The sequence below is a fragment of the Gopherus evgoodei genome, chromosome 1 (genome assembly GCF_007399415.2).
Source record: "Gopherus evgoodei ecotype Sinaloan lineage chromosome 1, rGopEvg1_v1.p, whole genome shotgun sequence".
NCBI lineage: Eukaryota > Metazoa > Chordata > Testudines > Testudinidae > Gopherus > Gopherus evgoodei.
The window spans coordinates 127,850,385-127,878,237 of NC_044322.1; positions in this window are offsets into that span (position 1 = coordinate 127,850,385).

Genomic DNA, 27,853 nt, shown 5'->3' on the forward strand with positions numbered 1-27,853 from the left:
TTTCATGCCTCCAGTAATGATCCCTTTTTGTTCGTAAACAGAAAATCCTTATATTTTATTAAGGTCAGGATTCTTTCTAAAACATAAATGCCTTACAAAGTTTGTCTTCTTAAGAGTATTATCTCTATGCTAGACTGGTGTCTTGTTCTCTGAGAAAACCATTGTGGTTGTTTTCTTTGGAACCAATGTTTCTCAGGATTTATGATCTGACATTTATAGTATTTACAACTTGCAACTAAAGGCTTCCATCTAATATTCTAGGCACACAAGTATGATAATGAACAGTTAAAAAACATCTTTCAAAACACAGCTTGCAAGGAAATGGTATACAAATTAAAGAAATATGGAAGTTATAAAAGTAGCATTTAAAACCTATGTAAACACACTTGGGAGTAATAAACATGGTTTTATGGTCAAAGAGTTTCTATCTTCTCTGTCAATTGGATTGTCCCTGTTGACAGAAAGCAGAAGCTTTCTGGAATTTCTTTAAATTAGGCTGACATTTCACTTAATAAAATAAGTAACCAAATATATGCACGTTGTTGTATTCTCCAGGCACAAAAATAATTCTGTGTATTTCTGAAAATCAGTTAAGTTGCAGTCAAGATTGTAATAACTTAAACAAATTATTATAATTTTATTAGTAACCATATTTACGTGAATATGGAGGTCTGTCCTTTACAGCAGGTGTCGGCAACCTCTGGCACACAGCTCGCCAGGGAAAGCACCCTGGGGGGGGGGCGGGGCCAGTTTGTTTACCTGCTGTGTCAGCAGGTTCAGCCGATCATGGCTCCCACTGGCCTCAGTTCACCACTCCAGGCCAATGGGGGTGCGGGAAGTTGCAGCCAACATATCCCTCGGCCTGCGCTGCTTCCCGCAGCCCTCATTGGCCTGGAGTGACGAACTGCAGCCAGTGGGAGCTGTGATTGGCCGAACCTGCTGACATCTCAGGTAAACAAACTGGCCCGGCCCTCCAGGGTGCTTACCCTGGCGAGCCGCATGCCAGAGGTTGCCAACCACTGCTTTACAGCAAGAAAATATTTTGTCTATCAGTAGCAAGATGGATCCTTTCTATCAGAAAACTTGGATCAAGATCCTGTATCTAAACATCACTGGATGTTGGGGGAATATAATCTGATTTTGAATTGTAATCACTGCCTATCTCTTATTTTTTACTGCATTTGTTAACCTTGTCTAATATTTCTAGACACTTTTAAAATGCACTGTGGGAGTTCTGGCTTTTCTAATTTGTAGAGCATTAGTTTCTAGCCCTTACAGTTACATTGAGTTGGTCACTAGTCCTTCCAACCAGGCATAGATACAAGATGTTTACCAGACAGGCTAGAATGCTTTCAGCCTGGGTCAGTGTGCACCTGAAAGCAGGCTCTGCACACTTTAACATGTATGTACTACTGAATAGTAGAAGTACTCTGGAGGATTCAGCACTGGGTGTAGAAGCTTTTAGCGGCAAGGCACTTTCAAAGCCATTGCCAAGTATAAAAGGAAATGTTCTTTGAATATTTTCTGAAAGGTCTCTGGATGACAGCTTCTGAGAGTCCAGCTGTCCAGACCAGTTTACCTAATTGACTTTCAGTCAATAAGAAGTTATTTCCATGGCATTACACATCTGGAACTAAGCACAGATTTTGGGTCACCTGTTCTAAATTTAGGGAGTCTCTATGGACAAGAAAGGATTAATAAAATAAAAATAGACTCCTTGTACATCCCCATCTTCCAGCACTACATCTCTCAATTCTATTGATTTATGGTACAAGAATGCATAGGCTCTTAAATACTAATGGACCTTCTTTGTCCCTTTCAATTCTATCCATAAATTTCTTTGAGTGAGTTTTGGCGTTCCAGAGCCAAGAGCCTATTCAAAAGAAACTTCACCAAAGACCAAAATGTTACCTATCATTGTTTCCTTAAACAGGAGCCCCGCTCCAATATGATCTCTCACCTCACACATCCTGAATAATGACGGCAGATAGTATTAGAATACTATCGACAGCAGGATAAATCTTTATAAACAGTATGCAAAATCCACCATCTGCTATGGCTTAGCGTTGGGTACACTACACTCATTTACTACTCTCCTTTGCCCTTGAATTTACACCAACATAAAAAAGAAACATTAGTGTTAGAGTCTGGGCCATGGGCCTAGTGATCAGAGCAAAAGTCAGGCTTACTGTTTAGAGCAGGAGCCAGATCCAATCCCAAGATAAGGGCCAGAATTGTGAACCACTAGCCACCCCAAAGAGTCAGTGCTGGAATAGGGCACTAGTAGTGAAGGTGAGGATCAGGATTGGAGTAAGGAACTAACAGCTGAGCCAAGGGTCAGAAATGGGTAGCCAAGCCAGGATTCAGAGCTAGAGTCAAGAACCAGGAGCAAGCTGAGGAAGCAAGGACTAAGCAGGAGCAAGGCTGGGCAAAAAGAGGGCACAAGGCTACAGGGTCCCCTAGGTATGATATCTACATACTAGTCTGCCAAAGAATGTCATGTAATGTATCTAATGAAAGCCCGTGTCAAGCTGATCATCATAATCATTGTGAGATGTACGTGTGATGTTACAACCAATATTCTTCATAGAAATATGGTTATGATATGAATATGGTATAAATATTATATACTTTATACAAGACGGGTCTTGTAAGATATCATTAGAAAGGTTATAATTTACTGAATGTGTTTATCCAATTTGAATGCACATATCATTTTTTGTATCTGAAGCTGAGAATATTGACCATGTCTCTGTATTTCAAATGTGCTACACTGGATGAGGCCAAACAATGTTAGTGGCTTATTGAAGAAATGCACACAAGCGTAAGGATTACCCTAGGAACTGTGTTCAATAGAAACATCTCAGAGATAGCTGTGCACAGTATGAACTGTTTGACCCAGGTCACAGCTAAAAGACTTTCCAGCAAGAGGGGAGGAGGAAGATATAAAAGAGGGACAATGACAACATGAGTGGTCCTCACTCTCCTTACAACACACCTGAAAACACCTGAGGAACAAAGACTTAACTTGAGAAGTAATGGTCCCAGGCTGGAAGGATTTTTAACCTGTGTAAGAAAACCTGCGAAAGCCAAGGCAACTTGTGCCTTAAGAATCTGCCAGACTGTTTATCACTCGCGGCAGAATTTGTTAATTCATATCCTACCTATCTCGAATGTTAAGTTCAGTTTGTGTCTTTTGTTTATTTACTAAGGTAAGCTGCTTTGTTCTGTTTGCTATCTCTTTAACCACTTAAAATTTACCTTTTGTACTGAATATACTTATTTTGTTTATTATTAAACCCAGTTTATGTAATTTCTAACTGGGGGGCGCAAGAAGTCATGCACATCTCTCTTCACATTGAGGAAGAGGGCGGATTTTAAGAGCTTACTCTGTGCAGTTTTTTTCTATACAGAGGAAGACAGTATTATTTTGGGTTTATCTCCCAAAAGGGGTGTGCACGTGAGTGCTGGGGGAGTCCTCTCATACAGAGCTGACTTCAGGCTGTGTCTACAGCAGACTGTGGCCCTACCTGTGCGTATGTGCTGCTAATTCAGCAAAACAGGGAGAGGGAACCCAGGCTGGTTGAGCAGTAGAGGCTCAGTGAAATCCCAGTGCATCAGATGGCATCCCAGAAGGTGGGGGCAGGTGAAACCCATCACAGTATGTATGGAAAATATATGAAGAGGTAGGTATATACACTAAAATGTACATTCTCTAGGTCTGTGAGTTAAGACAGGTAATCCTGACACATAAAGCAGAAGAGACATTTATCTCACTCTGGATGGCCATGTGCATATTAAATATAGTATGGTTCACAATGGGCAGCATTTTTATGTCTGAGCAAAATGATAATCAACAGATTGTGGAGGTTGCAGGGAAAAATAAAAACAGTAAGGTCCATCCTGTTTAGGAATTAGATGAACTTTGGAAACTATATCTGGGATGTGGATGCACTCCCAGTTATCTTAAATCTTTAAGGACAAACTTCCAACAGATTTGATCTTATGAGAAGGATCTTATCCAATGTTAATAATAGTGGGACAATAATAGATTTTTTCCAATCTTCCGGACCTTTCCTTGTGCTCATGTGATCCAAGGTAGGACAAGAGAAGATGTAGCATCTCCAGCGTCTGTATACAATAAAATGAGACTTTATGCATGGAAAATATATCTGTTTTGGGGCCAACATATAGGAGAGAATTCTGGGCTGTTGCACTTGTTATGTATTTTAAAATGTGTAGTCATCAGGGGTGTAGCTGCTTGTGCTGTTTCACATACCTTGATTGTGGGTTTTTGGCTGAGCTCCCCATCCCCTCTCAAAAACAAAAATAAAACAAATCTTATCTGAAACCACCAGATTTTGCCTTTTTAATGCCAAAAGTGAGTGAAACTTTACAGTTTGTATATCAAATCCAAGCAAGTTTGGGCAACTCTTTTTGTTCAGTGTTGAGTGCTTCTGTACTTTTTACCCAGGATTACAAATGGAGGGCTATGCTACCAAGAAAGCAGCTATTTTTGTTGTATTTCTGGTCAAGTCCATGACAGTAAGTAATGAAAACCTTGAGACATTCTAATCTCAGAAGGGGTCTAGCTCAATTTCCTGATCGAAAGATTCAGAAAAGCATCTTTTGACTGAACTTTGGACACTAAGGTTTACCTTTCATTAACAATTTTTTGTTCAAATGTGCATTCTAGTTGTCTTAAAATATAAATGGAGGAGATAGGTGAATGGAAAATATCATTTTTTAAGAAAGAATGTAAGGAAATTAAACTAAAAGGCAGTAAAAAAAATCAGATTCAGATTGACTTTGTTCTGTGCTCAGAGAAGCTTTCCAAACTGTGAGCTTTCAACTCCAAGAAAATAAAACTTTTGAGTGGCCTGGCCATCACGCACATTGGGAACAAAACAAACTACTAGAAAGGTCAGATAGCAGACAAAGTGAAGAATACAAATTACAAACCTGTGAAGACAATCTAAATGAGAGATAAGAAGAAACAGTGTAAGTGACAGAAGTCAGGAAGTAGCAAGCAGGACTCTTGGTAAGCAGGTGAGCCACTTACCTAATGAAAAAAAGGAACCTAATAGAAAACAGAAGATGGATGAAGACATTCAGGAGTGGAAAACTAATAAAGAGAGAGGGAGAACTTAGCTTTTCTATAACTAGTAAATTCAAAGAAAAGGACAACAGGGAACATGGCAAACCAAGCAAATCCTTATTTATATAGCCTCAGCTCAAATTTGTAATGGAAATATGACAATAATGATTAATAATGATAATGATAACAACAACAACAGATAAATAGACTGTTCCAGCCTGGAATAAATGCTAATGTCACTTTAATGTATGGTCATGATAATCCTGAACATCATAAATAAAAGTACTACATTTTCTCCTTTTCTGGTGCATAAAATAATTGATCAAAGAAACATCCTTTTTTGTTGATATTTTTGGGAGGAGGAGTTACAGTGTTTTTCCTCAATTGTAAGTGTTACTGATACAGTATTATATGTGTATTGACTAATATAATGACTTCTGTTGTGCTGGTCACCAAGGTTTGTAGACCCAGAAGTTACTTATTGACTTAAATGCATGAATTGTTCTCAGAGAGAAGATATAGACTCATAGATTTTAAGGCCGGAAGGGACCATTCTGGTTATCTATTCTGACTTCCTATACATTACAGCCCATAGAACCTCACCTATCCACTTCTGTAATAGATGCACAATTAGCCTTTCAGGTACAATGATGAAGAAGCCAGACAGTGTCAATGGTCCATCGAAGACAATGGACCATAGAAAAGGCTTGTCCTCACCTGGGAACTTTTCAGGGAGCCTATGAATAATGGCTGCTATGACTCAGAGTGGCATGCAAGGACATGTGACCAGACCACATGATATTGAACTCCAGTTTGGTACCTCAACTTTTCCACAAAATGGGCTGGGAACCTGGCTTGGAACAAAGAGGTTCCTGCCATATGGAAAAATAATATGAGAAGTAAGTGACATCATGACTAGGACTCACTCCCAAGACAACATCTGGAAACACCGAGGAACAAAGAGTGAATTTGGAAAGGGGTCCTAGATGGGAAAGAAGAAAGCCCAGCCTATGTAAGGATGCTAAAACCTGCTTGTATCATCAGTCAGGGTGAGATATTGCTGATTCATATCCTATCTAGTTTGTATGAGACTGAGATTGCGACTTTGTTTAATTTCCTAAGTACCCTGCTTTGATCTGTTTGTTATCACTTAGAATCACCTCCAATCTATCTTTCTGTAATTAACACCAGTCCTGTTTTATGTTTTATTTTAACCAGTGTGTTTTTGAGTGAAATGCTAGGAAATATTAGCTCTGATAACAAAGGCTTATGCATATCTTCCCCCCATTGCGGGGGGAGTGGACTATTTAATGAGCTTGCATGGTAAAGATGCCCCGTGCAAGATGGTATAATTTCAGGTTTATATTCCAGTAGGAGTGCAAGGCTGGGGAGCTGGAAAGTAGCTGGTGTCTCTATTGCTGGTCCATGAGCGGCTTAGGTAAAGCACTGAGGTGATTCAGTTGGGCTTGTGGCACCATGTGCTGTTGTGTTGGGTGATAACAGTCCCACATGGGGCTGGATATGAGTCATCAGAAGACCAGGGAGAGAGGCCAACCCAGTTGAATGGTTTGGGGGCACAGCTGTTCAAATGGCTTCCAGGTTGCACCCATCACAGCAATCGCAGAGGGTTCACATGCTATTGTATGTAGTCTCATCATACCACCCCCTCCATAAACGTATCAAGGTCAGTTCTGAAGCCAGCTAGGTTTTTTTAGCCCCACTGCTCCCCTTGGAAAGCTGTTCCAGAATTTCACTCCATTCCATCTAGTTTCAAGTCTAAACTTGTTGATGGCCAGGTTATATCCATTTATTCTTGTGTCAACCTTGGTGCTTAACTTAAATAACTCCTCTCCCATAATGGTGTTGCTCTCCATAATACTGAATTATTTGTCTTGCTATAGTCACTCTAAATGACTTAATTGGTGTAGCCAGATCTATATATTATGTCAATGATATTGATTACTTAAGAATTCCTGCTTACCACTTTGAGGGTTGACAGGTTCCTGTCCCAAGATCAGGCCCAGTATTATTTAAATTATTATATAGTTGGGAAACCCAATGTGCATAGTTGCAACACTCACATTATAGGAACTCTTCCATATTTACAAATAGTTTATTAATACATTTACCAAAGTCACAAACACTCTAACTCAATAAGGTACATAGAGATACTACAGAATATACAACTGAACATCCATATACTCACAGGATATCTTCAAGAACAACCTGAAATGTTAGCCATCATCTTCATCACCATCCCTTCCTCTTCATCTCCGGTGGCCATCCTTCTGGCACCTCCCAAGGGCTCTCTCTCTCTCTCCCACTGCCCACAGGGTGGAATGAAACGTATATAATATGTTACGCTGATGCCACTATGTATAATACATATTCAGGAGAATTTCTCCCCTCTTCCTTATTTGTATTTCCTCACCTTGCTAATGTTGGGAGTGTCCTTCTCATATAGGTTAGTCAGGGCCATGCTTAGGATTTATGGTGCACTAGGCGGGATTATTATACTGGTGGCCCTATGCCCAACTTGCTCTTAGCAACACTAACATAAGCATACAGTATTGGAAAACTTGCCACATGCACTTTATTAAAAACAGTTTAATTGTGCAGCCTTCACCCCTAACCTCTGCACAGTGTTGCCCTCACCCCTAACCCTTACACTTCCCTCCTACCTGTGTCCCCAACCCCAGTCCTGCACTGCCAACATGCCTGCCACACTGCCCCCTGCCCACTACCCCCTACCCTCTGATGTCCAGCAACTCCCATGCCCAGTGGCCTCTCACCCAGAGATCTCCACCACAGATCACTATGCCCAGAGATCTACCACCCCCCACTGCCCATCACCCCATATTCCTGAGGGAATTCAGCACCAAAAATTAAACTCTGTGCACAATATTTTAAAATTCTGCAAAATTCTACAGATTTTGTCAGTAAATAAATGTGGAGGCTCCACCATGGCACAGGCAAGCATAGGTCACTGTCTGCATGCACATGAGGGATCAACCTGTTACCTTCCCCCTCCTCTTCTAAGATACCAGTGAGATACCTCTGGCAGTGAGATACCTCTGTCAGCATGTCAAAAGGCCACAGGGAAGTGTTTTACATAATGGGATGTCAGCCATGACCCAAAATCCATTTGAATGACAAAAAAGAAATAGCTGATGCCAGTGGCTGAGTCCAACCCTCAGCCAGGCCTTTGCCTGCCACCTCTCTGGACCATCAACTCCCAAATGGCCTTTCATTCTCTCTCTAAAATAGAGCATTTCCCTCTAATCCTGAAAGGTAAAGAGCTGCTTGGGATGTGCAGTTTAATAAGAAAAGGAATTATATTCAGGCACCAGTATTTTTTTCTGCCCTGATTTACACACCTGGTTGCCACACATGGCTCAGTGAGATTATACTGGATATAATTCAGCATGCAGTTTCAACAGTGCTTCAGCAATGGGGCTGGAGCCATAACCAGCCAAGACTCATTTAAACAGTGGCTTTTGTTTTGGATTATTTATGGCAGTTTGTAAAGGTCTTTCCCATGGGTGAGGAAAAAGGTGCTGCATTCTTGAAAGGACCTTTTAAAATCCCGCTCAACTCCAAGAACAATTGTCAAAATAATCTGTCTCAGTGGGTCCTTCTTACTCCATAATGATTCTTCCCTATTAATTCCTCAACAGAAAACATCTGCGGTAACTATCATCCCTTATTAGTTTCCCAAGTCTATGCATCCTTATATAAGATGTGTATATGTGTGTGTGTGTGTGTGTGTATAGACATGAAGGTGCACAAGATTGTTAAATACAGCAGTTTTCTGGGTCTTAGAATTCATATATACTTTTTATTAATAGCATAAAGATTCTAAAAATAGTTGATATATAAGTGAATGAAATATACAGAAAGAAAGAACTAAAAAGGTTACTTTTATTAATAGGTACTAGCAATGTGGTCACCTAAAGCTCTGGTGATGCAATAAGGTTGTTCATCATTGGCAAAATTAATGTGCTGCCATACTACCTTAAGGACCTAGCTAAAGATCAGTCAGGGTGGCGCTTGATCTGCAAGAAGACTACATCTCTTTGGAATTTGAAAAAAAAAGAGAGAGATGGAGGGTTTTGCTGGGAATTAATTTGCTATTTGCAATGCTTTGTTCATGTATTTCTCACTTTGATTAATCATTATTCATTTTTTACCTTGTGTGGTTGGCCATCTAAGGTGTATGCGTTTTGTTTGTTTGTTCGTTTTTCTCCTGCTTTCTGATTATATATCTGATAAATTTTAAAACTGGGGAATAATAATTTTTACTAATATTTATGAAGCATTTTTGTATTCATTAACATTTTGATGAAAATCTGGCAGTTATCCAAAAATCTCAGAAACAGCACAAAAATACACTTAACTCCATATTAATTGAAAAAAATATTTTGTGAAACATCTTTTTCATCTATTATTTGAACATCTCTACCCTTTCACCAACCCCCAGAACTATCTAATCCTCTCAGATATGGTAAAGAATCAACATATTTAAAGAGCTAATTGAGCATCTTGGAGCTGTTTTTTTTTATTTGCTTGCAACTATTACATCAACTGGTATCATTTTGCAGCACACACACACACAAATCCACATACAAATACCTTCTAATGTTTTGCACAAAGAGTTCTTACTTTATTTCCTTCCTTTCACAACAATAACATGAGGCTGACTTTGAAGACCAGACAAAAGATCTGAAAATAATTACACGTCCCCAAAGAACATGTTCTTCTTTCCCACCCTCTTTTTTTGTTATGAGCAAAATCCATTGATCTATTTGCAGCAGGAGATGTACTTTTGTCAGCGTTTGCCTAGAGTTACTCCTGGGCAGATAGAGAAAGAATGTGTACATTAGAATAACAGGATGGATCTTGAAATAATCTTCTCTTTGAAAAGGTGTTCCCTTTTTACTCTTGGATAGCTCAATCTAACGGTGACATAATCCATCAGTCTCTTTTCTAACTCAAACTCTCTGGAGAAAGCCAGGACCCCCACTTTATTTTTGTCTGCTGGTAATCGAATGAAATAGAAGAATGAAAACAATAAGGTAGAACGAGTTAAATGAGTTAAGATATAGGCTTGAACACTTGCCTAATTAATTTAGCCTTTAAAGGCTCTCCTTGCTCTGTAAGCAGCCTATCCATGCACTAGCTTTTATGTTCTTCAAATGCAGGACTGTGTCTTCTAGGACTACACTCCAGTTCTCCGAGTATGCAGCTTGTGAAATCCTCTTAGTTGACATCCTAGCAATGACACTTTAACAAAACCATTTTCCTTTTATTCTCAAGCACTTATGAGACAGTGGTGAATAAGATACACTCTCCGATTGCTATATTAAGACTGTACAGCATTTAACCCAAAGCCTGTTTGTTCATTTTTTTTTTCATGTGGCTTTTATAGTGGCTTATTGTTACTGCAGCTCCCATATGTATTCTATGAAGCATTTCACCCACGTTTTCACACGCTGGAATTGTACAGAACTCACAGGCTGCTTGCACTTCAACAAGTTAATAACTATCTCTGATTGAGGGAGGAAGAAGCATGGCCTAAACATGAAAATGTGGTCTAAATATGTGTTATAAGCACCTTTGTACTGCTTAGTTAGTAATTACAATACCATCTGATTACTATCCCTTCCAGACTCAGGTTTTATAGTGTAACATTCTTTCAGGACTTTTGAATTAGCTCAGACAAACTAAACAATACATTTCCCTTTCAGAGTGATACAGACAAAAGAAAGCTAGATCTATCTGTGAATACTGATCAATCAATGTGTCCTATAATAGAATTAAAAGGACTCTTTCTTACTGAATGGGAATTTTCCAGAATACACCACTACTATACCATCACAACTCCATTTTACGAACATTCTAATACAATATCTAAATATTCACTAGTTCTAGCATTCTGGTGAATATTGAGATGGACTTCTCTCCTCTGTAGCTGCTTCATTTCACTTACAGTTCACCTTCATGACATTTCATTTAGAAATAAAATGCAGCAATAGCCGTTTACCGTTTATAGCTCTCAGTGCTGTCAGACATGTATTCCTCTGAATCACGAGATGTACCAAGTATCTCCAATTAAAACAGAGGGTTAGAAAAATTAATTTGCTTCAACATTATATATTCTAATCACAATTGACTCTCTCTGAAAATGAAAATGTTTAATTGTACCTTTGAACATTCTTCTTATATCTAAATGGGATCCAGGAACTATTTAATTCTAGACTTTGGTCTCATACAATGAGTTATGCATATACTTTAATCTGAAGGCTCTCCTGCTGTTTCTTCTCTGTCCATGTCATTCTTTCCATATGTAAATCAACATTTAGATATTATTAGCTGCCCTTTTGAGATCTATTTGATTTACATCTGCTGTTGCTTAATGGTAATGAACCGAAGCATGTTCCTAAACTAACACTCCTCTGAGAGGAAAAGTGCAAGCTTTGTGTAAGAAACTAGAGACCTAGTCAGGAATTTTAATATATTTTCCTTCCTGAGGTTTTAAGCACCACTAACAAAATTACATTTTTGCAGTCCTTTTTTTTAAAAGTAAACAAAATATCAAAAGCCACATCAAAAAAAAGTTGCACCCTTAATGAAATGACTGTAAGAGGCCAACATTGCATCCTTTGTATTTGCCATTGTAAATATGAAGGCTATTTAAAACAGTAGTGATGTCTGCAAGTAAGACTGGTCATGGCTATATTAGACTTGCTGCAGCGGTTGCCACATGGGATCTTTAACTTATGCATACTCTTTCATTCATCAAGGGCACTTTGAATGTGATGAACAGAATGTTTATGTCGTTCAGGTTGAATTTGCACTTATTCTTTTCCTAAAGGCCAAAATGTAATCTTTGAAGAAACTACAATTGCTCAAATAGAGTCTGTTCTCTTGTTAATAAACCTTTATGTTTAATTAACTATGTTGCCACTCTTTTTAATAACAAACCATATACACCATACATAATTAGAAACTAATTGCTGTCATGAATTAAAACATCTGCAAATGCCCCTGCTTACTTATTCAGGATAGCCTGTGTAATCTTGGATAAAAAAAATTAGTGCTTTCAGATCTAGATTATTAATATATATAGAATTTGTGACTAAGTCAGTGCTACTATCTATGCTACTTATATGGCCCCCATTCAGCATAATATTTGAGCACCTCACAATCTAAAGCACAGACCAGCTAAGCGACTTGCCCAAGTTCATGCAGGAAGTCTTAGCAAAACAAGGAATCGAACGCTGTTTTTCTAAGTTCCAGGATAGCTCCCTCACCCCTGGACCAGCTTTTCTTTCAACTCAGCTTTCTCTATACATCCTTTTATCAAACTGCTTTCCCCTCAACACTATGTGGAAGCTGGGCATGGGTCATTGTTCATGTCACTCCACCTGTGAGTATACAGCTCAGGCCAGGGAAGCTAATGTTCCCATCAGTGGACCAAAGTTGGTGATGAATCCTGGTCATGTAACACCTGAGGCATATTGCACATATGCTAAGAAGATCATAGAATATCAGGGTTGGAAGGGACCTCAGGAGGTCATCTAGTCCAACCTCTTGCTCAAAGTAGGACCAGTCCCCAGACAGATCACTATGTGTTGTGGATATTTAGTGTAGTAGTTGATATTTAGTGTAGTAGTTTGGAGTGTTGGAAGGAGGTACTTTAAAACAGGCAGTGATGGATGCCTGGCATTCATTGGAAGGCAGGGTTCAGATTGCAGTGAGTGGCCTGTGACGTATGGTAGTTGTAATAATGGGAAAGTGTGTGCCTGTGGATGGAAGAGTAGGAGGTATGTACTGCTAAGTGGCTTTTTATTTCCTCTTCTTTGTGGGTTTGTGCCAGGTACTGTACGTGTCGGTAATTCACAAAGTATTGGTGAATTAATTTCCTAGACTTCAATGCATAAGTGGGAGGAGAAGACTGGGCAAGAGAAGGAATTAGGGAAAGGGCGACTCAGAAGTCCAGCTACTAATTAAGATGATTTTCTCCATCTGCAGCTGCACATAAATTGTTTGTCAGCTTCTATACATAAGCAACACAAAATTTTTCTACCACATACATGTACTTTCTCTATCCACAACCATCATTGCACAAACTTTCAGCTATGAAGAATAATACCTAGACATTCCAGGATACACTTCTTTACCAAACTTTGTATAGATACTCAACAGTTTTAAATATAAATCAGTCAACAGTGAAAGCCTGGACTGCCAAAGACAAATATCAGCCAAAGTACAAATTCAAAGACTTCCTATTAAAATTTTATAAAGTGTCTAAAGCTCCCTATAAAATTGATAGGACATGAAAGTTACCTGTATGAAATTTTACAATGATTAGCCTTTCACTGTTAGAGGTCACACAGGAATATATATCCCATCTTAAGCCTCTTCTCAGCCATGTGCTCTATGATTAAGAATATAACTCACTGACAGAGGTCACAGGTGGACAGCGGTTACAATGATCCCTTGGGTTCACTAGAAAGGGCCATTTAAGATCTCTACTGAAAGTATGTGTTACGCTAGTTGTCATAATCATTGTGAAATGTATGTGCAGATAATATGTAAGGAGTTGTGTATGTATACTGAAAATTATGCAAGTTAAGACGTCATTGGAAAGTGAAAAACAGATTCTAGGTAAGAGGGAGGTAGTAAACAGTTCTCTCTCTAGCAGACTGCTGTGAATCATATGCCTCCTGGACAACTCAATTAGCATAAAAATGGAAAAAGACAAAGGAACACAAAGCTAAGTCAGGACTTCCGGAGGTAAGGAACATATTCTGCAACTGCATAAAAGAAGTGCAGATGGAATGAAGTTTCATCTTTCAGTCCGTGAAAATAAACTGCCTTGATCTTATAAAAAGAGGGAATCTCGGTCATTCTGGTTGAAAATGTTGGGGAAAGAACTTAGGGTAAGCTATCCTATTGGAGATGGGAGGATGTCTTGTGAATTAAATTTTGGCTCTAGCAAGTGAGCTATCATTTATATATGAGAATATATATATATATAAAACCATTTGTATCCAATATTCTTACTATTATTTGAATTTCTGTTTGATAATAAATTTATGCTTGTTTTCCCTATAAATATATCTAAGTGCTGTGTGTTAAGCAGAGTGATGACCCTGAGGTAAAATTAGTAAACTGATGTGAACTATTCCTTTGAGAGTAGAGAAACTCTTGAGTTCTGTGCATGTTCAGTAGATCAGGGGCTGGGTACTCCAGAGGAACTTTTGGAGGGCTCAGTGGTAGGTGTGTGCCTACCACTTGCTTGCAGAGATTGCAGGGGTGAAGGGACAATACTTGTGATGCCTGTGGCTGGGGTTATGAGGGAGCTGATCTCTGACAGGTACGGACAAGGCTCTGTCATGCTAAGGGCTGGTGGTAGCAAAGTGCCTCACAACCCTGAGTACCCTTGGGAAGTGCCATAGTATTTTTAACAATCTCAGATCTGGGTCTCACCACTGCAGTACACAATTGGGACCTTACCACTGAGAGAGAGACACACAAAATCCCTGTTTCCATTATGTTTAAAGAGTTGCAGGATGGAACAAAGATAATAAAGGCAGCCTGTGGATAAGAAAGCACAGAGTGAGGCAGTCGTTGGCAAGGGTGATCAGGGAGAGAAAGGTTGACCAAGACAAGTGTGACAGTGTTAAGAGGCCCACTCATGTCCAATGCCCAAATCAGAATTTTATAATGCATGTATTTTCCTGTGGATATTGCAGCTACAGTGTAGCTTCACAAAGGCTGGCGTTTCCACAGCCATTTTACAATTAGGACAGAAGTGTTGTAATTTATGAGGTCACTGATGAATTGAAACTGTTTGTTACTGATGGATGAAGATGTCTGGTTTTACTTCTATTGTTAGGGCAGAGTTAATGTGGTTTATGTGTCTTAATTGTGTATTTCCATACATTCAGAGTAGTTATATACAGTAATAGGAAAAATATAATGTAGTAGATTTGCATTCACTGTACTGTAAGAAACATTACTTTGGATTACCTGAATTTCCTGTCATTACAGTCTCAGCCTTCCAGTTGTATTAACATAGTTCACTGCACCCCCTCCCTCCTTCACCATTGGAGTTAAAGTCACTCCCCTTCCACTGGGTAGTTCAAAGGCTGTGCACCAGTTAAGCCTTCACAATTGGCAAGGTCTTGTGCTGTCCTATCTTTTTGGTGCAAATGTCATGTTGCAGGGACATCACAGCAGTTAGTCCTGTGTGGCATGGAGGTGGCATGAAGGCCACTACCTCACAGCCACTGGGAGTGTTGTACTGAAGTAGCCTGTTGGGAAAGGCTCCACAGATGCTCTGTGGCATAAAAGCAGGATCATTTCCCCTCATCTTTCTTTTATATCAGCCCAGCCCAGCTACTTGGATACTGTATCTCTCAAACTGATAAAGCCTAAATATGTAGGATTGTCCTGAAAGTGTTTGTGGAAGACTCAAAGGCAGAGATGGGGGAGAGGAAGAAGGGAAGAAGCTTCAAATTATCTAGATTTAATTTCTTTTACATTTCTATAACCTTTTCAGTCATTTTAGTATCAGGATTAAGGAATTCTTACTTCAAAAATCCAAAATATTAAGCAATGGGGCAAAAAAAAGAATGATTTATCAATATATGATATGTTATAGGCAAGGTCCTGTGATTATGGAAATGGCTGCCTAATTGCTCTTCTATTTGAAATTACAGCATAATTAGCTTTATTATCTAAGATATCCTCAAAAGAAAAAAAAATCTAAGCTTTCCTAAAACAACAGCAAAAATACTCTGGTTATTATGATGGCACAGATGACCTTCAAAATATGAACAGCATGTAAGAAATGCTTTTGTATGCACACCACCTGACATAAGATCTCCTAAAACCTGCTTCTATTCAGATAAATGTGGGGTTAAACCCTAAGACTAAGGATGACCATTGAAATAGGAACACTGTTATTTTTTCAGTATGCATCTTAAGAATTCAGCAAAGAAACCTTTATGTACTTAAAGTAGTTTCTGGTCAGTCCCAGTTTTCCCAGCAATACGCCCTGCATGTGCAAAATTGAGACTGTTTGTTTCCTTCATGATCACTGATGTTTGTAAGATGATTCAATTCTTACTGAAGTCAGTGGAGAAGTCTTTCCATTGATTATAATGGCACTTGGAGCAGGCATCATATGGCTTCTTCTTATTTGTCCTCAGGTTTCTGAGTCTTTAGGATGAAATTTGGTCACATTTTCAAGATTTTCTCTATAATTTTGAGGGCTTTTATTTTTTTTTTCTAAAAGAAAGCTGAGATTCTCATATAATTACTGGTCTCCAGAGACTGAGGCATTAACTAAAACATAAAATGTTATGATAAAAGATCTGATTGCAAGATGCATACTGAAATAATCAAATCACAAGAGCTGCCAACACAGAAATGCATAGAGGAGGGATGGAAGGTTTTGGAAGGAAGTGGGGGAAATATTCCATAACTTCAAGATTCCTGACACATAATTCAAGCCTAATATGGATGCCAGATATATGATTTTTTGTATTTATTATAGTTCCTTCTTATGCACCAACCTAATGCCAATTATCCTGAGATCTAACAGACTGTGCCTGCTAGTATATCATACTTGTCTTATTAATTGCACTCAAGGCAGTTTCTGTCCTAGTGGTGAATAGAATCATAAAAAGCAATTGGGAGGAAAAAGAAGGTTTTATAGAGCCACAGGTTGTCTTTCTGCCAAACTCATCTCACGCTGGTTAAATCTTCACTCTAAACCAGATCATTGAGCAATTTCTTGTTTTTTGCTTACATTTTCAATAGTTCCTAAGGACATTTAAAATCCTCTTATAAAAGCTTACATCCACACAGGATAGCAATGTTCTTTTGCATGAAACTCAACCTACTCAGAGGGTCAGCACAAGATTTATGCATCATTTAAGTCCCACTTAATGTACTACAGCATGCATATATCCCTGATCCAGCAAAACATTTCAACATATGCATACCTTTAAGCAATAGCTCCTGTTATTACATTGAGCAGGGATGGATATTTCACAGCAAAAGCCACTGCACACCTCACAGATCTCTGGAAAGAAACTGTAGTCAAACACTCTCTATGCTGATGACCCATAGAGCTACCTTTCTACTCCAGATCTTTCTCCTTCTGACCATCTAAACTTTCAGGCCATCTTTCTGACATTCCCCTGTGACTGCCTAGCCATCAGCTCAAGCTCAACATGGTTAAAACCGGCCACTTAATGTCTTCCCTTCCCAACTTTCCCCATTATCTTCTCTCTCTCAATCACCATATCATAAGTCACTCAGGCCCATAATTTGGGTGTCATCTCTGACTCACACCTCTTTATCTTGATCTTTACTTCCAGACCATATCTAAATCTCGACTCTTCTCTCTGCCTAACCCTGTAAGACAGGGTTTCTCAAACAGGGGTTGTCACTTGTGTAGAGAAAGCCCCTGGCAGGCAGGTCAGATGTGTTTACCTGCCCCATCTGCAGGTCCGGTTGATGGCGGCTCCCACTGGCTGTGGATTGCTTCTCTGGGCCAATGGGAGCTGTTGGAAGTGGTGCCTCTGCTTCCAGCAGCTCCCATTGCCCTGGAGCAGTGAACCACGGCCAGTGGGATCTGCAATCGGCCAGACCTGCAGATGGGGCAGGTAAACACAGCAGCACGACCTGCGGGGGGCTCTCTCTACACAAGCAGCAACCCCTGTTTGAGAAACCATGCTGTAAGATATGCCCTGTTCTTTCCCTCCACACATCTAAAATTTATATCCAGGCTTTCATCATCTCAATTACTGCAACATCCTTTTCTCTGACCTTGACAAATGCAATCTTTCCCCATTCATATCCATTCAGAATGCTTTTACCAAGATCGTTTCCCCAGACTTTTGCTTTGATCATGTCACCCCTCTACAGGCTTCCCCTTCTCTATTGCAGCAAATATAACATACTTGTCTTCATTTTCAAACCCACCCTACCTACTATTTCTCATTCACTATCAAAATGTTGATTCCTGCCTCTGATTGGCCTTTGATGCCAACTCCATTGCCAACTTTTTAAATGTTCAAATAAGCATCTTCATGCTTTCTCCTATGCTGCCCCTCATGCTCATGATGAGCTCCCATAAACATCTGCAACATTACCTTATTAATCTTTTTTAAAAAAATCCTCCTTAAAACTTTCATTTTCCATGACAGCTACAAAAACTTGACAATGATTAGGCCACTGGTGTGCTGAGACCATTGCATATCATGGTGGCCAATATTATTTCATTGTTTCCTTGTACTCCCCTATCTATTAGTTGTCTCTTGTTTTATACTTAGATTTTAATTTCTTTGGGGGAGGGACCATCTTTTTGTTCTTCATTTGTACAGCACTCAGCACAGTGGGATCCTGGTCCATGATTCCTAGGTACTATGGGAATGCAAACTATATTTTCTTGAACTTCCTTTTTTTTCTGATTAGCTATAAGTATCTCAGCTGCTACAAAAAGCTGTACATCCTATTTGTTCTGAAGGGTTGTCTGTATTATGTAATAAATATCTTTGAATTATCCCAGAAATATCAGAATTATTATTTGTATTCTGAGAGTGCGTAGAAGACTCAGGAAAGATCAATTTCAATACAAAGAGAACTAGAAGAGTTCCTGCCCTAAAAAGTTTAATATATCAGCACTCAACCCTGCCAAGACTTACTCACATGCTTAACTTTATGAGCAGGAGTAGTCCATTTAAATTACTGGGACTAGTCCTATGGGTAAAGTTGAGGACATGAGTAAGTCTTTGCAGGATCAGGGCCTAATTAAATATATGCAATTTATTTCTTTTTAATCCATGGTTCTCAATTAAAAAACGATTGGGGAGTTTTTTAAATATCACCATTAGTATGCCTTATCTGATTGCATATATATTATATTGTACAATTTATATTACACCTAGTGTTTTGGGTGAATCATTTAAAGGGCAGATCTTTTATTTTATAGCTAATCTCTTTTTAAGAGGCCGACTGTGTAAAAATGAAAAACTTATTTTAAATTTCTCAACATATTGAATTAGAATTAGGCACTTTTGTAATATCTTTAATACAGAAATATACCAGGATTGCAGTATTATTAGCATTAAAATATTCTATTTTACTCTTGCCATTAGAAAAGTCATATAAAATCTATGGGGAATGCTGATGAGTTTTATGACTATGCAATGTCCTTAGAAAAGAAGATATTCTATGCACAGGTAACCTCTTGAAAATGATGGGGCGTTATATAGCTTCTGTTTCTGTGCAAGGTGAGCTAGATCTGTCTCCTTCTCTTTCAGGTCTCTTAGATGAATGTTAATGCATGACCAGAAGAGTAATTTCTCCATAACCTAAAGGAAGTTCTCTGTGCAGACTGTGCAAGGGTTATTTGACTGCTACTTTGGTTAGGCCTGGTCTACACTTAAAAATGAGAGTAGATACAGCTAGGTTGACCTAATTATCACTTCTTGGAGAGAAAGCTTGACTACAATGATGGAACCTCCTCTCCCCACCCCCCCACCCTCTGTTTATATAGGCAGCGTCTATACTATAGCACTATAATGGCACAATTGCTGCATAGCAGCTGCACCACTATACCAGCTGTAGTGTAGACATTGCTTTAGATCCAGAGGAATTAGGCCTGGTAAAGAAGTATGGACATCATGGAAAGAACAGCTTAATCTTTGTTTTGTTTGGTATTCAAGACAGAAGGGCCTAGTGATTTGTATTTTTTTTTAAATATCCTGATTCTAAAATGTAAAGTTTTGTTGTTGTTTAATAAAAGTGTGAGCACCAACTCTGACAAATCCATGATCTGGGTAGTGTTGTTAACGTATAACTTTATTTTAAGCCCACTGATGTAATTGGTTGTAACAATGAAAATAATAGAGCAGAAGAGAATAGAAAGTCTAAATGAATATAACAGTTAATTCAAATTAAACATCAAAAGGACACTGTTCAGAATCTGACAGATCAAATCAAGCAGTTAAAATAAGAGAGATTGAGTAGTTAATTTTCAGAGAATGAGGGCTATCTTACTTGTACCTTTGCTTGACTCATCAAGCACTGATAGCATGTAAACTGAAGGTATGTGAAGCAGCAGATCAGCACCTACATGTTAAAAGACAGATGCCACTTGAAATTATTTGATTTTTTCATACTCCCCCCAATTATCCCAAGAAGGAGCCAGTCTTCTGGGTGACAGACTTCCTAAACTAGTCAAGAGGTTGTTAAACTAGGAATAAAAGGAGAGGGTTTTAAGGGGCTTAACAAAGTACATATACACCCATCCTATACCTCAGACTCCAGGTGGTAAAGGATCAAGGTGTCAAGAGATTGTAAAGAGAAGGACTTCTTTAATTGCCTATGTAGTAAAAGTCTGGGTAATAAACAAGATGAATTAGAAATTTGAAGTAACAGGTATTTGCTGAATTCATCTGATTAGAATGTTAAAAATCACTGAATACGTCATCTTTAGGAAGGATAGAATGGACAGAAAGAGATCAGTGGTGGCACTCTACATCAGAGACATTATCTGCTTTAAAGTAACTGAGAGTTTAGAAGTACAGGATCTGGCGTGCTTATGGATCAATGTGCTAACTGAAAAACATAGGATGGAGTGCTGATTGGAGTCTGTTACAGACCTCCAAATCAGATCAGAGAACAAGATGAATCACTATTTAAGTATTTATCTATAAAGTGTAAGAAGAAAAACGTGAGGTATTTGAAACTGAAGGCCATGTACTAGAAGTCTCATGCTGACATTAATCAAATGTACTTGGAGTTTTTAAAAGTTATAGATGCAAATTTTCCAGTAGAAAAGGCATTAAAATCTACTTGGGGTAGTTCTGTATTAGACCTTATTTCAAAAGATAAAGATGAAATTATCACTGAAATAAAACTTAGGGGTTGCATACAGGAAAGTGACCAGGACCTAATTGCATTTGTTATGTGCAAACAGAAAATGGTCTCAACATACATACATTTTACACACTCACACACACACGCATATACACACACTACATGAAAGACTTATTTTCTGAAACTGAAAATAGTTATGAACAAAATTGAATGGGAAGAAAATTTTGAAACAAAATGATGTGAATGATAATTAAGAATTGTTTAACAAAACTTTTTTTGGTGCTGCCCCACCAAAAAAAAAAAATCACATCAAACAAAAAAGACGAGTTAAACAAACAGCTGGATTAAGAAAAGAAATAGAAGCAGCACTTTTTATATGAAGAGATTTTAAATATTAGAAGTAATAAAATTATTCATAAAATTAGTTGATATGGGAAGCTAAAGGTAGAAGTGAGAAAACCATAGCCAGTAGTGTTAAGGATAAGAAGGAATTTTAAAATTCTAGCAATGGTACAGATCCGATATTAGATAGTGGAGTATAGCTGAAATCACCCATTATTATTATTGCCTTTGTAGCCTATCTAATCTTCCTGAGCATCTCCCAATTATCACTACCATCCATGCCAGGTGGTTGGAAGTATATTCTTTCCATTCTAACCTCATTGATCAGGCATGAAATTTCCAGCCATAGAAATTCTATGGTACAGTTTGATTCATTTAAGATTTTTGCTTTGTTTGACTCTATGCTTTCATTCATATTCAGTGCCAGACCCCCACCAGCACAACCTACTCTGTCATTCCTATGTATTTTGTACCCTGTGACTACTGTTCCCCACTGATTATCCTCATTTTCCCAAGTTTCTGCAATGCCTGTTATAGCCATAGCCTCAGAAAATGCCAGGCGCTCCAGTTCTCCCATATTAGTTTAAGATTTGCTAGCATTTGTATTAAAGCACTTGCACTTTGTTTTTTTTTTAAGATTTAGTTGCTTGCCTTTATGTGTAATATTTAAATGGAACTCTTATGTTTGACTGCTCCTCACTAGTTCCTGTATGTACTTTAGTTTGACACTGGTAAACCAAGTTCCAGCTCTGGCCAAAGCAGTAGGCGTCAGCAAAGAAATGACAAACTCATAGCTGGAAACCAAACTAGCTCGCATGTATGTTAATTACTTTTTTTTTTCAAAATAGGTAGTACTTTTATAAGAATGTATTTCGTGTTTAGACTTTATGAAATGCTTGTAAATTGCTTCATGCATGAATCTCACCGATAATGTCTGTATTCCACGCTTTGGAGAAATCTGTAAGTTTTGCTTTTTAACTTTGAAAATGTTTGCTCTAAGGTACTGGGATGGTGCACTCAGCCCATTCAGGTGGCCTGTCAACATTTAATTGGCTATTAAATAACATCACAATACAAATACTTGATGAATGGCCTTTTCACACCTTGGAAATGCTATGTGCAAGGGAGATCATTGTATGGACTGGAAGGCTAAATGTAAAAGATAAAACAGAATCACAAGAAAATTTTTCATCTCTGTACTGTTTGGACTCTCACAAAGGCTGGAGCCAAGAAACAAAAAGTATGATACCCAGGGTCAACCTGGGTTAAGCCCTGAGAAAACGTTCAGTGCTAATAGATTACAACATCTCTGTCACAATTTGAATAACAGACTGAAATTCAGTTATGTATATATGCTTGTTTGCTTTAACCTACAAATAACTCTTATTTCTTATTCCTTATTCCTTGTTAAATAAATCTTTAGTTAGTTTATTACAGGACTGTCAACAGCATTGTCCTTGGTCTGAGATCTAAGGCCATGGCTACACTTATAGTTTTGCAGCGCTGGTAGTTACAGCTGTGTTCGTACAGCTGTGTAGGGCCAGCGCTGCAGTGTGGCCACACTGACAGCTGCCAGCGCTGCAGTGTGGCCACATTTGCAGCACTTGCAGCGCTGTTGGGAGTGGTGCATTGTGGGCAGCTATCCCACAGAGCACCTCGTCCTATTTTGGCGCTGTGGCTTGTGGGAAGGGGAAGGAAGTGTGCGGGTCTTTCTGCTTCCTGTTCCAACGCCCCGTGGTGCTTTGCTACACATTCCGAGCAGTTTGGCGGCATTGTGAATCTGCAGCGCGATTTCTGAGATTTCTGTTACAAATGGAGCCTGAGCTGCTGAGGACCTTGCTGATGATGTTGCCAGCACATCACGCATGGCAGTGGAGCTATTCCTTCAGCTGCAAAGTGACAGTGAGGAGTCAGACGATGATATTGAAACGCCTGACACTCAAGACACTCAATTGCTTGTGTCAGTAACAGACGTGCTCAGCACCGTGGAACGGCACCTTTGGGCTCGGGAAACCAGCACTGAGTGGTGGGATCACATCGTCCTGCAAGCCTGGGATGACGAGCAGTGGCTGCAGAACTTTCGGATGAGAAAAGCCACTTTCATGGCACTGTGTGCTGAGCTCGCCCCTACCCTGCGGCGCAGGGACACGAGATTGAGAGCTGCCCTGCCAGTGGAGAAGCGGGTGGCTATTGCAGTCTGGAAGCTGGCAACTGCAGACAGCTACCTATTGGTGGCGAACCAGTTTGGAGTGGGAAAGTCCACCGTTGGAATGGTGCTGGTGCAAGTTTGCACAGCCATTAATCGCACCCTGCTAAGAAGAACTGTGACTCTGGGGAACGTGCAGGACATTGTGGATGGCTTTGCAGAAATGGGTTTCCCTAACTGTGGAGGGGCAATAAATGGGATGCATATTCCTATTCTGTCACCACCCCACCTGGCATCAGAGTACGTTAATCGCAAGTGGTATTTCTCCGTGGTTCTGCAAGCACTTGTGGATCACCATGGGCGTTTCACTGACATTTATTCAGGATGGCCTGGAAAGGTGCACAATGCACGCATCTTTCCGAACAGTGCCCTGTTCAGGAGGCTGAGGGCCGGGACTTTTTTCCCAGACCGCAAGATCACAGTAGGGGACGTCGAAATGCCCACTGTGATCCTTGGAGACCTCGCTTACCCCTTAATGCCATGGCTCATGAAACCGTATACAGGGAAGCTTGACAGGAGCAAGGACCGGTTCAAGTACAGGCTGAGCCGGTGCAGAATGACTGTGGAGTGTGCTTTTGGCCGTTTGAAAGCCCGCTGGAGGTGTCTTTATGGGAAGCTAGATTTGGGGAAAGCAGCATCTCCGCTATTATATCCGCGTGCTGTACCCTCCATAATATTTGTGAAGTGAAGGGTGAAAGATTCAGTGAGGAATGGACCTCCGAGGTTTGACGCCTAGAGGATGAATTTGCACAGCCAGAGAGCACGGCTACTAGAGAGGCCCAGGAAAGGGCTTCAAGGATTAGGGATGCCTTAAGGGAGCAATTTGATGCTGAGAGCCAACAGTAATGTTTGGTGCCTTTGCTGTGCTCCTTTCTACCTTGGGGTACAATATTTACCACTTCCTGCAATAATAAAACGTATTGTAAAAGCCATAAAATCCTTTATTCAAAGTACAGTACATAAAAGGCCAGGGGGGTTAGGGTGGTGGACTGTACATTCAGAGGTTTGAATATGTCCTGTTTGGATTACTGTTCAATGTCTGCTGCACTTCAGGATTACTATGCTGCAGGGTAATGAGGGTGGAGTGCACAGTGTAAGAATTGTAGTTATCAGGGCTGGTAGGTGATTGTACAGGTGTTGGGGGCAGCTGGGGGTAATAAGAAACTGGCTGCTGGAGAAAGGTGTTTTGTGCAAATACTGGGGAACAAGAAAGAGAGCTTTGGGAGGAGTGTGGGTTACCACGGTACAGATCTGCCTGCATGGCTACGAGAGACTCGAAAGAGTCAGTTTGGCGAGCCAGGAGGCTTATCATCTGCTTTGAGGTTTTTTTGGTAGCCAATTCCTTTCTCCTGCTTTCTGTTTGCCTCCACTCATACATTTTCTCTCTCCATTCCTGCGTCTTCCTACTTTCTCTGTTGTAGTGAATCATAACTGCTTTGATCAATTCTTCTTTTGATTTTCGCGGATTTTTTCTCAAGTTCTGCAAGCGACGTGAGGCCGGTGATCCGGCTGCATTAGTCAAGGTCACTAAAAAAAACATGATAGAAACGTAATACACAGAGGCTATATTGTTTATTATCACACAGTGAAGGAGTTTTTAGACTTTTTGTAGCATCCTTCCCACATACCTAACATAACACATAGAGGCCAGGGAAGCGAAGGCATGGCGAGCAATGGGGTGAGTGTTTCTGCCCCGACTGCACCTGGGAGGGGGAATTGACCGATGGGTCACTGGGGTTTATCTGCACTGGGTACAGGAGGTAGCTGGTGTCCTGCACAGGGTACAGTAGTGAACAGGAAGGTGGCGAGCTGCTGGCGGGGGGGGCGGTCCGCGTAACTGCCGGCCTGCTGGTGAGGGGGGGGGGAATGCACAGCTGTGCTGGCTGCCTGCTGGGAAGGGGGGGGGGAGACCGGAGCGCACCACGGGGCTGGCTGCCTGCTGGAAAGGGGGTGAGAGACCGGAGGGCACCGCGGGGCTGGCTGCCTGCTGGGAAAGGGGGGGAGAGACCGGAGCGCACCGCGGGGCTGGCTATATGCTGGAAGGAGGTGGGGAGACCGGAAGGCACCACAGGGCTGGGGGGGGACCGCAAACCTGGTGCCCTGCACTCAAGTATCCCTAAATTCTCAACAGGGTTTCCTACTGCCAGATATATCACTGCTGCATGTTACCTGGGAAGAGAGGGAGGGTCTTCTACAGCAATGTGGATTCCGCCCTGGCCCCTATGCAGCTTGCCTGTGTGCAGCCATGGTCCCCCCGCCCCTCGCTGCACAGTGGATTGGACGAGTTAGCCTGACCGGGACAAGGACCACGGTGGCTCTCCCAGTAAACTTGCGAAAGCACATTGCGCACGCTCTGGCTGCAACTTTTCAAGAGATTACCGAGGCAGATTACAGAGACGTGATAGATCAAATCAATGGGCTATTCCACTTTAGGCATGCATGCAGGCAGCCATAACCCAAACCCTCCTCTCCCAAAACATAAAAATCTGCTTACCCCGAGCATGCTCCACAGCTTCTTCCTCACCAGCAACTTCCAGCTGCTGCTACTGGCTAGCCTCCTCCTGGCTTGAGAAGAGCTCCTGGCTGCATGCCTCCTGGGACTCTGGGGTGTCTCCCTCCATGCCAGTAGCCTCACTGTTGGCTTCCTCTACACCCTCCCCCACTTCTCCCTGCTCTGAACTCTCCATCATGGTCCTCGGATTGGCAGGGGGTCACACCCAAGTATGGCATCCAGCTCCTTGTAAAAATGGCAGGTTGTGGGGACAGCTCCTGAGCGGCGATTTCCCTCATGGGCTTTGCAGTAAGCACTCCTCAGCTCTTTTATTTTGACCCTGCACTGCAACGCGTCCCGTTCATGGCCCCTTCTCAGCAAGGACTGTGATATCTGCCCATAGGTATCATAATTTCTCCTTCTGGAGCGCAGCTGTGCTTGCACAGCTTCCTCACCCCACAAACTAATGAGGTCCTGCAGCTCGGAATTGTTCCATGCTGGGGCTCGTTTGGGGCGTGGAGGCATGGTCGCTGATTGATTGAATGATTGATTGCACTCCACACCTGGCTGAGCAAACAGGAAGGGGATTTTTAAAATACCCGGGGCATTTAAAGGAGGGGTCAGCTGAGCCCAGGGCAGTGGAGTGTGCATGATTACCAGAGAGGCTTCTAAGGTATGCTTTCTAAGGTATGCTGGGATACCTCCTTATACCCCGGAGGTCAATAAAAGCGCTGGTGGGCGTCCACACTTGCTGACCAGCGCTGGATTACCAGCGCTGGAATCCCTATACCCGAGGCTCGACCGGGTGTACAGCCAGCGCTGCAACCAGGGAGTTGCAGCGCTGGCCGTGCTTTGCAAGTGTGGCCACATCCTAAGTTGCAGCGCTGTAACCCCCTCACCAGCGCTGCAACTCTCTAGTGTAGCCATGGCCTAAGTTACAAATTGATGTGAGGAGGTAAGTGACTGTTCTCCTGTGACTGGGAACAACACAAATATTTTGTGATCTTTGGTATAAGTGACCAATGATCACTAAGTTCAGCTTGCCTGAGTGGTAAGATAGATTGGAGAGCCTAAGGGAACTGTCTGTGACTCAGTGATAAAACTGGTATAGTGATCCAGGAGTTCACCTTTGTTACTGGGTTGGTTAAATCTTTGGGGGTCTGCCCTGTTTTTGACAGTCTGCCCTGAGGTAGACACACACTGTCCTGAGCCACTGCAGACAGCATGACACACCTATCTTAGTTTTAGATGTCTAGCATTTGTATTTAAGCACTTGTACATTTTGTCAATATTTAGTTGCTTGCCTTCTTGTGTTATATTTAAATGGACCTGTTTGATGTTTGACTGTTCCTCACTAGCTTTTACAAGTACTTTACCAAACCATGTGCTTATCTACTCCTCTTGGCTTTCCACCAGCTCTTGGTTTAAAAAATTCTCTACAACTTTTTAAATTTTGCACACCAGCAAGCTGATTCCATTTTGGTTTAAGTGGACCCCATCCTTCCCGAATAGGCTCCTCCTTTCCCAAAACAGTCCCCAGTTCCTAATAAACTAAAACACTCCTCCCTACACCATCTTCTCATCCGTGCATTGAGACCCTCCCGTTCTGCCTATCTTTCTGGCTTTGCATGTGAAACTGGAAGCATTTCAGATAAAGTTACTATGGAAGTCTTGGACTTTAATCTCTTTCCTAGCAGCCTATATTTGGTGTTCAGGATCTTTCTCCTACCTTTCCCTATGTCACTTGTACCTACATGTACCACAGCCATCATCCCCTCCCCAGCATTGCACAAATCTGTTACGATGAGGT